This window comes from Aotus nancymaae, unplaced genomic scaffold, assembly GCF_030222135.1.
Source record: "Aotus nancymaae isolate 86718 unplaced genomic scaffold, 86718_ANA_hifiasm-v0.15.2.pri h1tg000036l, whole genome shotgun sequence".
Taxonomy (NCBI): domain Eukaryota; kingdom Metazoa; phylum Chordata; class Mammalia; order Primates; family Aotidae; genus Aotus; species Aotus nancymaae.
This window is the reverse complement of record NW_026988450.1, coordinates 71,573,716-71,584,056: the sequence shown is the minus strand read 5'-3', so window position 1 is coordinate 71,584,056 and position 10,341 is coordinate 71,573,716. Positions and strand designations below refer to the sequence as shown.

Sequence of the window (10,341 nt, the reverse complement as noted above, 5' to 3'; positions counted from 1 at the left end):
CTGGATGTGGTGGCTTATGCCTGTAATCCCAGCACTTTGGGAGGCTGAGATGGGTGGCGGATCACGAGGTCAGGAGTTAGAGACCAGCCTTACCAACATGGTGAAACCCCGTTTCTACTAAAAGTACAAAAGTTAGACGGGTGTGGTGGTGCATGCCTGTAATTCCAGCTACTCAGGAGGCTGAGAACTGCTTGAACCTGGGAGGTGGAGGTTGCAGTGACCCGAGATCGTGCCACTGCACTCCAGCCTGGATGACAGAGCAAGACTCCACCTCAAAAAAAATAAATAAATAACTAAAAGAAAAAAGAGAAAGGAAAACACATGCTTGCTGTTTAAGCCATTACATTTTGGGTGGTTTGTTAAGCAGCACTGGCACGATAGTTGACTAATACAGAGTGTCTGTAACCATATATTTTATAATTAGTATATATTATTTGTGCAATTGAAAATAAGCAAAGCCAGAATTTGTTGCATTCCCCCAAACAGGTCCCTTTTGCCTGCTTTCCTCCCCGGCGGTGGCACTGGAATATTCCTGGACATTGCTTATCCCAATTTGGAGTGACTTGGCTTCTCTTGACAGCCAGGTCCACGTCCTGGATGCCCCTGTGGAATGTGCCTCCACGTGGCTCCCTCCTTTAGCTCTCTGCAATCACGTGCCAGGATGTGTTTTCATCACCTGGACGTGGATGGTTGCTTGGGTGTCCCAGGGGGGCTCCCTGCCTGGGTCCATCTGGCACCAGAAAAGAAGAATCACTCTCAACAGGTTTCCATTAAGTTACCCTACTCGGCCAGCCCGGAGCCCGCCTCCCAGAACACACACACATACACACACAGAGACACACTTTCCACTCTGTAAAACCAGCTTCCAATAAGCTCTGTTGCCTGTCAGAGCAAATCTAAACCCCATCCAATGTCACCTGGATGTGTACCCTAGATGTATATGAAGGTGTCCCAGAAAGAACTTTCTGAAAATTAACCAGCTGGAGAGAGCTGCTGTTGGGGGCCGGGCCCTGACTCTTTCCCCCTCTCCCCACCCACCACTCATCTTCCACCAGCAGGATCTTGCTATTTGGCTGTGAAAACCTCCTCACTACAAATAAAAGGAATGTTCCATTCAAAACATTGACTCAGAAGTTGAGAAAGTGGAAGACTCTAATGATTAATGATTGTGGCTTCCAATTCAAAACTGAAAGACAACCCAACTAAGCTAATATAGAGTGGCGAACATAATTTTTGATAAGTGATTCTTAGTATATACCTTGAAATGTGTTTAAGGGATTGAGTTTCAGTGCCATAACAAAACTCTTTCCATCTTTTTTTTTTTTTTTTGAGACAGGGTTTAGCTCTTGTTGCCCAGGATGAAGTGCGATGGCATGATCTTGGCTCACAGCAACCTCCACCTCCCGGGTTCAAGTGATTCTCCTGCCTCAGCCTCCTGATTAGCTGGGATTACAGGCAGGCACCACTATGCCTGGCTAATTTTGTATTTTTAGTAGTGACGGGGTTTTTCCATGTTGGTCAGGCTGGTCTTGAACTCCCGACCTCAAGTGATCTGCCAGTCTTGGCCTCCCAAAGTGCTAGGATTATAGGCTTGAGCCACCGCGCTCGGCCCATTTTTTTTTCTTAACTTCTTCATGTGAACAAGGGTTCTCAGCATTATCATTTATAAATATGAATAATAGGAATAGAATTAATGCTGAACCCCATCTCATTCTAGCAAAAAGCAACAGTCGGCCAACCAGACAGGAATGAAGAGGGATAAAAAAAGTCACATCCCTTTCATAGATACTCACTTTTGATAACTTTCCATTTTTCTATTTAATAATTATTCAAGTTTATAAATATATTTATTATTTTTGAATGTGTACTAATGAAAGTAATGATATGTCAACTTAGAAGAAATTTTGACACTCAGAGCCTTATGGTCAAGAAAACAAAAGAATTTCAATTTATATAAACATTTTTGTTGCTCAGAGGCATGCTAGGTGATCAACACAAGCATTGAAACATAAAATATGTACTTTAGGAGAATAGTATTCTGTGCAGGGATAGTATTCTGTGGGGGGTATTCTATATGGAACTCATTTCCATATAGAATGGAAATGAATTCAAGGAGGCAATATTTTTTTTTCGATCCAGAGTCTCGCTCTGTCGCCCAGGCTGGAGTGCAGTGGTGTGATCTTGGCTCATTGCCTCCTCTGCCTCCCAGGTTCAAGCAGTTCTCCTGCCTCAGCCTCTCAAGTAGCTGGGATTACAGGCAGGCACCACCACACCTGGCTGATTTTTGTATTTTTAGTAGAAACAGGGTTTCACCATGTCTCAAACTCCTGACTTTGTGATCTGCCTGCCTTGGCCTCCCAAAGTGCTGGGATTACAGGCATGAGCCACTGTGCCCACCCCAAGCAGGCAATTAAATGTAAACTTTCCAAACATTGGAGGACGTATTTGTATATATTCAAAATAGATTATGCTTTGTATGGAATCCATAGGATATATAGATGTCATTGGGTACTTTTTTTTTTTTTTGAGTTGGAGTCTCGCTCTGTCATCCAGGCTGGTGTGCAGTGACACCATCTCGGCACACCACAACCTCCGCCTCCCCAGTTCAAGCCGTTCTCCTGCCTTAGCCTCCTGAGTAGCTGAGATTACAGGCACTTGCCACCACACCCAGTTAATTGTTTTTATTTGTAGTAGAGACGGGGGTTTCACCATGTTGGCCAAGCTGGTCTCGAACTTCTGACCTCAAGTGATCTGTCCGCCCCGGCCTCCCTAAGGGCTGGGAGTACAGGCATGAGCCACTGCGGCCAGCCCATTGGGTATATTTTTAAATGTCATATACTCAGTTTTATGTTTTTTAAAAATCACCATTTACATACACTGGTAATTACGTATTTTGCAATTGTTTATAATGAAACCGTTCTGATATCCACTTAACATTATGAGAAGAGATGCACATAAGTTTTTGAACATTATTTTAGGGAATGCCCTTGAGGAAAAGGATTTGGAAACTGCTGGGAAGGAGGGCGGTGATCCTTTGAACTTGGTCAGGTCTCCTGCCCTTGAGTTGGAGTTTCGCTCTTGTAAGTGAAGGGCTTTCAAAGCACTGAGCCCTTCATGTTGTTCTAGAAGTGGAAATAAATGAGTCACCGCAGGAAAGGCGCTTAGCTGGGAGGAAGGAGCACGTTCAGCCTGGGGAGGAGGGTGAGAGAAGGAGGAAGATGAAGGCAATGAGGATCAGGTTTTCGCTGGGGAGGTGCCCTCCGACCTGGCTGATGAAGGGCAAGGCAGAGATCCCCATCTCTACAGAGATGCCTGAGGGTGCAAAGGACACGTCGGGCCGAGAACAGCCAGTGCGAGCGGCTGGGGGCCGGAGGGTCTTGGTCGGGGAGCCCCAGCGCAGGCGCAGGCTGAGGCCCTCAGGTCCCCTGCTGGTCCTCGGCATCAGTCATTCTCTACGGGCCAGGCCTGGGGTCACCGCCTGCAGGGTCCTCCGCGCGCGTCCCCGCTCCCTCGCCAGCGACCCCGTGGGGAGGCGACCCTGACCGCCCTCGTTCCGGACTCCAGCAGGACGCTCGCAGCCAGCGGTCCCCTCCCGAGCCTCCGCTCCTGCCGGGATTCTGCAGGACCGGGCCTCATTGCCGCGGCTGGGAAGCCGTGCGAGTTTCATTCCACTCAAAGGCTCAGAAGGTCTTGGAAAATTGGGGGCACGCGTCTTTAAAGGCTGGAGGCACCTTATGGAGCGGACTATCTGCACCGCCTCCGCCCCCAACTCCTGTTCTTCCTCCCTTCCCTGAGCAGGTCTGGGTGATGGGGCCACCTCGGCGTGGGGATCCGGCCTGGAACCCTGCATCGGGTAGTGGCGCGGCGTGTCCCGAGGCGAATTTGGAAAAAGCCGAAACCTGCGGGGCCGCGGGGGGGGCGACCCCTCGGCACAGCGTCCCCTGGCGGCCGCCGGGCTCAGCCAGTTCTAGGAGCCCCGAGGTCTCCGCGCGAGTCGGGCCCAGGGCAGGATCAGCCTAGCCCCTCCAGGTAGCCTCCTCCTTCTGCTCCTCCTCCTCCCCAGCCCCGCTCCTCTCCCTCCTTCCCCTCCTCCTCCCCTTCTTTCCTTCTTCCTCTCCCCCTTCCCTCTCCCTCCCCTCCTCTCCTCCTTTTTCTTCTTTCTAGTTCCTACAGTTCGTCTTTTAAATTAATGTACGTCAACATTTAAATAGGCAAGTATGTTTTTAGAAAACTGGTCAAAGGTATACAGTGAAAAGTCTTCATCCCAGAAAATCTGTCAGCCAAATGTCAAAATGGAGGAACATTCCACAACATACCCGACTAGTACTCCTCAGAACCGTCAAGGTCATCAAAACCCAGGAAAAGTCTGAGAAATTGTCACAGCCAAGAAGAACCTAAGGAGACAGGACTATTAAATGTAATGTGGTGTCTTGGATGAGGTCCTGGAGCAGAAAAACGGACATCTGGTAAAAACTAAGGAAATCCGAGTTAAGATGGACTTTAGTTAATGCATCAACACTGGTTCGAAATGAACAACCCATACCAACGACCGCAGTTAACAATATGGGAACCTGGGTGCAGGCTTTATGGAGACTCTTATTATCTTTGCAATTATTCTGTGATTCTAAACTTTAAAAAATAAAGTTTTGTTTTTAAGAGTCTTCATCTCACACCTTCAACCATACAGTTTCCACCCCTCAGCGTACTAATCACCGATCTTAGCTTTTTGTGTGCAAATACTAGCAAATCGAAACATCTACCCCGTTCTTCAGAAATAGTCGCATACTCTGTTCTGCAATTGTGTTCTTTGCTCATTTCATATCACAACATCGAGCATCCTTTTTTCTTGTTTACAGTTTGGACAGACCGTTATGCCTGTGGCCAGTTAGTTCCCTGTGGCACACTTGGGCTGTTTCCTTTTTCTTTTTTTTTGCTGTTCAAATAGGACTTCAGGGAATAACCGTGGGAGTGGTGAGTTAATATGTTGGGCAGCTTGCCAGTGGTGGGACTGCTACACCCGCAACTAGGGCTATTTGTAATTGTGGTAGACAGGAGCATTGGGATTTAATCCGCATGTCAATCAGCACCTCCTCGGGCCTGCAGATCGGGAAGAAACAGCTGGATCTAGGTGATACTCCCAGTCCGCAGTCCGCAGGGGACGCCCCAGCAACCTTACCGGCTAGCTAGCCGTCGGGGTCGGTTCCCGCTTGGGCGTGTGGAGGCGCGCTTTCCCGAGGCCAGCGGAGGTCCTGGGCTTTCCACCCTAGACCGTGGGATCCAGGAGATTTCTGAGGACTGGGTGTCAGTGTCCGGGTCTGGGGTCCCGGCAGCCTGCCCAACTCCAAATCCTCCTTCCTCGTCCCTCGGCCACCGCCCCGCAGTTCCCAGTCCTTCTCCTGCTGGGAGGTCGAGGAGGCCCCCACCCCCATCCACTCCGTGATTCCCCTTTCCCAACCCCCAGCACCCCAGCAATCGTGGTGCCTGCTGTCAAGATGGTATTTCCCAGCCTGCTTGTACTCACTCTGCCCTTTGCCTCGTAACATCCCACTGTATCTCTCAAATTCTAGGTGATTAAAAAAATTCCTCCCGCAACATTTTCTAAGGAAAAACTTCAGACAAACGGAAAAGTTGAGAGTTGTGCGGCGAATATCCGCATACCCACCTAGGTCCACACGAACCTCTCCCCGCTCCGTGTCCTTCCGTCCGCCTGTCCATCACTCGTCCCTTCCCCGGGACCCACCCAGACCCGCGGGCGTCCGCACAGCGCCCCCAGGCGTCCCCGCGCCCCGCCTCGCCCAGAGTTCTGTCCTAATTTCCTTTTTATAAGGTGAAATTTGCATTCGGCGAAACATACAAATCCTCAGTGTGCCACAATTTGGCCGATTTGAGACAGTACGTGGAGGAGTCTTTTTAATTATAGCAGTTACGTATTTACCTGAACCTGTGTTAGGGAACATGTGACTCTAAAACTGTTGAAAAAATAAAGTTTTAAAAAAAACCCTACCCGTTTTCCATTTATGATAGGGGAACGAAGTTTCCTTCAGCAATAATGTAGGTAAACGAGCTTATATAAAGGGCTGGGAGGAAAGGCAGGGGAGCGAAATGGAAAGGAGAGGGGGCTTCCCAGTTAACATGTTAACTTGTCGCTTCCACCGTTATTCCCTGAAGCCCGATTTGAACAGCAAAAAGGAAAAAGGAAAGAAAAAAATCAGAACCAGCTCAAGTGTGCAACAGGGCACTGGTGGTCTGTCCGAGCTATAAACAAGAAAAAGACTGCTGACTGCGTCCCGGAGCCCGGCGGTTTCTGCAAAGCGCAGCCTCAGCCGAGCTGCTGCGGGCGGCCGTGGAACCGGGGGCGCCGGGAGGAGGCGGGGACTGGCGGGATTTGGGGTGTGCGGTGGGGGCCGGAACAGCGTGTGTGTGTGTGTGTGTGTGTGTGTGTGTGTGTGTGTGTGTGTGTATTTTCCAGTCATTATGCATCTTCGCCCAACTCCTCGAGCCTAGGTTTGTTCCTGTGAACGCCGCATCCCGCACAGAGCCGGGAACACATTAGGTGCCTAATAAATGTTTCATGAGATCATGAGTGTGCAAACGGTTCGTACGCACTATACAAAAATAAGGGTTCACAACAATAGCAGGAAAAAAAAATCTCCCCTCTTCGTGTCGCCGCTACCCAGTGAACAGTGTTTGTTAATTGACAAACGCGACAGGCTGAAGGCGCAGCGGAACTAGAATTCCGAGTGCTCTGGACAGGATTTACGGCAGCAGTAGCAATAAAACTGAACATGCGCAGCAGGCCGGCCGTATAGCCTCATTAGGCCCCGTCCGGAAACGCTTACTAGGTGCCTCGTTAGCGCAGTAGGTAGCGCGTCAGTCTCATAATCTGAAGGTCGTGAGTTCGATCCTCACACGGGGCACAATACTTTTGTTCTCTTCACAATTCCTACGGAAAGAAAGGTTGTGGTTGCATGTCAAAGTCCGGAGCTGAAGAGAGGGGGAAAGGACCTACCTGCGACAAATGTCCGGCGAGCAAGTGAGCCTCTTAAGAACTCCCTCCAAGACCACCCTGGCGCCGCGGCCCGAGTGTCCAGGAAAGGGCAAGTGTAAGGGTCTGGAGTAGTTCCCTCGCCCTTGCACTTGGGCACTGGCCGTCGCAGGGGTATGCGCACAGTTCTAGGTTGGGCCTGGAGTCCGGGTGGTCACAGTCCAGGACGGCGCTATGAGTGCGGCCGAGTTCAAGGTGGTCTAATGGAGGCAATAGAGGAGTGGCTGGGAACACGGTGGGGGCAGCGAGGGGGCTGCGGAATGGGTAGGCAGCGTTGATGAGAGGCCAGCGGTGGGCAGTGAACCCATCTGGAAATGGCAGGTCATGATAGGGTCCGGGGAGAGGGGTCTCAGGGAGGTCATACAGGCAGCTGGGGTATACCATATGCCGGGAGCTGTGTCAAGACTGAATCTGAAACAGATGCTGCAACTGCAGTCCTCACCTGCTAAGTTCTCGATAACCCAGCCATTCTCAAATATCCATCTCCCTTCTTCCCAGGTCAAGTAGTGAATTAAATTGCAATGGAATAGCTATAACCAGCCTTTCATCTTTCAACTCTTTGCTGGTGGCATGAATCTCTTCAGTTTCCCTGGGGTAATTTTTTTTTTAAGGTAGAGTCTTGCTCTGTTGCCCAGGCTGGACTGCAGTGGCACTGTCTTGGCTCACTGCAACCTCCACCTCCCAGGTTCAAGCAATTCTCCCGCCTCAGCCTCCTAAGTAGCTGGGACTACAGACTCTGCTAAATTTTGTATTTTTAGTAGAGATGGAGTTTCACTATGTTGGCCAGGCTGGTCTCAAACTCTGGACCTCAGGTGATCTGCCCACCTTGGCCTCCCAAACTGTTGGGCTTATAGATGTGAGCTACCATGCCCAGCCCCTGGGGATAACTATGTAAACTTTATACTAGCCAGGTTTACTATCCTGGTAAGGAGGAGATTCCAGGGGCTTTCACTTGAATCCTTCTAGGATCATAGCTCTTACTCAATGGGTCATAGTGCCAGTGGAGAGATTCTGCCATTTTTCATGTATGTTTATTTCAATGATATATCAGGTACTCAGAAAATAATCGCAGGTTGGTTTCATGGCCCTATTCACCCACTGTAATTTAAACTTTGCTCAAGACAGCTTTGATCAACTGAACACCATTAGCCCTGACTTTCACTGGTAGGCCATAGTAATTAGTGTCAATTCAGAACCCATGTTTAGTAATCCCTGTGAGATATGGGTGTTTTCTTTTTCCTAGTACACAATCCTTCAAGTAAATGGCAAGAGGTTCCTTTGGGGAAGGCTTAAAGAATACATGTAAGCATGTATAGGCAGTTCTGCTTCAGGGTCTTTCCTCAGGGGGACCTGGCCTCTCCTTCAATCAAGAGTCTTTGGATCTGGGAGTCATCTTTGTACTGGAAGCTGGGTGACAGGCATGACTCTCCATGGTGATGAGTCGAGTCAGTTTTTTGGCTACCAGGTCTGGAGTTTTTCCTGTTACATATCTCAAGGAACATTTTAGTAGGCTGCCTATCTATTTCATTCTTAGGGACGGTGTATACAATCATCAGTAGCCAAAAATCCCTTAATACTACTACCGTCCTACTGCCTTTTATTGTAAATAGCTGTCTGGTAATTAAATGCTGCTACTTGGCCTCTGCTGCCCCGGAATTCCATTATTTCCACTGAAACCAGGGACCACGTCTGTGGTGGTGGCATCTCTCACCATCACGTCTTGTTGCATGAGCCACCACAGAGCTTTTCAGATTTGCAGATGCTCCCTTGCTCAGTGCCTTCATAAGGGAAGTGCCTTTTGGGCCCAGAGCATGGCACTGGGAGGTGAGTGAGGAGGCCAGATGTTATCAATCCACCCCCACATTCCTATCTCCCTAAGCCTTTGGATATCTGCATCCACATCATGCCAGGGAAATTCTGGCATCTGTCTCATTAAATAGAGGCCAGCATGAGTCCACATCCTGTCAACCAACCACATAAACTGTAGAGCCACTTTCAATGGCATGAATGTGGCCGTTATCCATCATCTGTCAGCTCTGCAGCGATGGGCTGGGCTCTCAAGGCATTCATGTCTCCTTACAAGCATGATGCTGAGCTGTCAATAGAGGGTGCTGGAAGGACACTGCAGGTGAAACAGGCCTCTTCCTTGCTCCAATGTGCTGCTTTGCTTATTCTTGCTCGTTTCATGGGCCACCAGCGGTGCGTGTGCATGGGGACATCTAATCGTGCTCTGCCCAACCACGCGCCCAGTGTGCACAATTGCTTTATGACTTCGCAGTCCTAGCCCAATAACCATGTCACTATAGTCTTCCCAATATGGACACTGGCTTGTTCCAGGTCTCATGCCAGCAGTACCACCCTGATGCACTCTGAGCACCTGCCTGCCAGCCTGTTTGCCTATGCTGAGGGTGGTTTCCTGGGGCCCTCTGAAATGGCCAGGCTGCACACCACCCTGACAAGCGGGGTCCTTATACCCTGCCTTCCTGTGCACTCTTACCCACCAGCTTTTGATTGCCTGTGCCCAGGAGAGTTGTTTCCTGCTGCCTAGGGACATGGACTACCCGTGGCCTGGCCTGGTCAACTCTGAGACCCTCCCCAATAGCCAGTGGTCTGCAACCACACCTTCTCCGACCAGGTCTGAACCTAGGGAGGAGCCTCCCTTCTGAAGAAGGAAATTAAATAATAGCAATAATAGGAAAACAAAACCTTATAATTTGTAGTTGCTACATAATAAAGCAAATTTTGCTGTGCTGTGTGCTGTTTAATACAATGCCTCCCCAGCTCTGTTTAAGGCAGAATAACTCCCTTCCTGCAAACCACTAAACCTTATCTATGCTCTCCACATTCTTAGCAAAGTTCCCAGGCATCTAAAAATTCCTGGTTTTCTTGCTAACCAGCTACAAGGTCACAAAGCAAATAAACTCAAAACTGCGAAATGTGTTTCTCAAAATGTTACTTTTCAAATGTAAAGTACATCACATCACATGTCACAAGTTAATTGCTCTTTGTTCTGGTTTCTGTAAGCTTGCTTTCTGCTTCATCATTCTGTACCACCAAGCTGTATAAAAGGCACCCCATTTTCTTTGTCCTTTGCTCAAAATTAAAAAGCATTTCTGCTAAGCCCGTAATCACATTAAATAAAATCTCTAATTTCCTGCTACACTTCCTTGAGTACTCTCTTCAGTCCTGGGTACCTTGCAGAGTTCTGTTTATGTCTTTATAGTCTACCTTGTACTCTCTACTACTGTAAACAGAACTCCCCGTCAGTTCAGTAAGTCTTTATATTAAACTTTCCA

The 10,341-nt window shown here is 49.0% G+C and overlaps 1 long non-coding RNA gene and 1 other non-coding gene across 2 annotated transcripts; one reads left to right on the top strand and one right to left on the bottom strand.

The window, feature by feature from the left end:
- Positions 1 to 2,884: 2,884 nt before the first annotated feature.
- Positions 2,885 to 5,724, bottom strand: LOC135277984 (uncharacterized). The gene is made up of 3 exons (XR_010345512.1): positions 5,663 to 5,724; positions 4,317 to 4,394; positions 2,885 to 3,189 (listed from the first exon to the last, which is right to left on the bottom strand). It is a non-coding gene; the product is annotated as an uncharacterized LOC135277984 (long non-coding RNA).
- Positions 5,725 to 6,844: 1,120 nt separating this feature from the next.
- TRNAM-CAU (transfer RNA methionine (anticodon CAU)) lies at positions 6,845 to 6,917 on the top strand. Its single transcript has one exon. It is a non-coding gene; the product is annotated as a tRNA-Met (tRNA).
- Positions 6,918 to 10,341: the final 3,424 nt, after the last annotated feature.